Source organism: Myotis brandtii, unplaced genomic scaffold (assembly GCF_000412655.1).
Source record: "Myotis brandtii unplaced genomic scaffold, ASM41265v1 scaffold1040, whole genome shotgun sequence".
NCBI lineage: Eukaryota > Metazoa > Chordata > Mammalia > Chiroptera > Vespertilionidae > Myotis > Myotis brandtii.
In genome coordinates, this window is record NW_005353498.1 from 945,548 (window position 1) to 946,136 (window position 589).

Genomic DNA, 589 nt, shown 5'->3' on the forward strand with positions numbered 1-589 from the left:
GTCTGGGCAGCAGGGCGGGGGAGGGGGCTGGACATCGTGACATGCGGGGCTTTGTCGCCAAAGGAAGTGCGACATCGCAGGCTGTTCTGGTCCCCAGAGCCCTGACCCCACCGCCACCATTCAGGGCCCCCCGACCTGCCCTTCAGGGGGAGCAGCTTCATCTCTCGCATCCCAGACCCCTTTCCTGGTGAATGAATAGCAATAGTCCAGACCTCACCGGGTTGGGACACTTCAGGGAACTGACATCATAAAGGGCTTAAGACCATGAGCAGGTAACCGATGAGCTGTGGGACTCGGGGTGGGTGACCTCCTCTCCTCCCCGGCTTCTCATTTTGAAGTGGGGATGCTGCCGCCCGGTCGCTGGGAGTTTACAAGCCCCTTTGGGCCAGCTGCTCGTCCTGCACTTGGGGATGCTGGTTCTTTGGGGCTGGGGTCCCCAGCCTGTAAAGTGGGATGGTGGCCAGCCTCAGAGTTGGGTCGCCCCCCCCTGCCACTGTTTGGCCTCCCCAGGGCTGACGGGGTGATGGAAGCTTTTGTCTGGATAAGTCAAAGCCCCAGGGCCCAGCCCACACATCACCGTTCTTGGGAT

The 589-nt window shown here is 61.5% G+C and overlaps 1 protein-coding gene across 1 annotated transcript in view; it reads left to right on the forward strand.

Moving 5' to 3' along the window:
* The window catches only part of DDA1 (DET1 and DDB1 associated 1), a 7,726-nt gene that overhangs the window by 701 nt on the left and 6,436 nt on the right, over positions 1 to 589 (forward strand). The window lies entirely within an intron of this gene.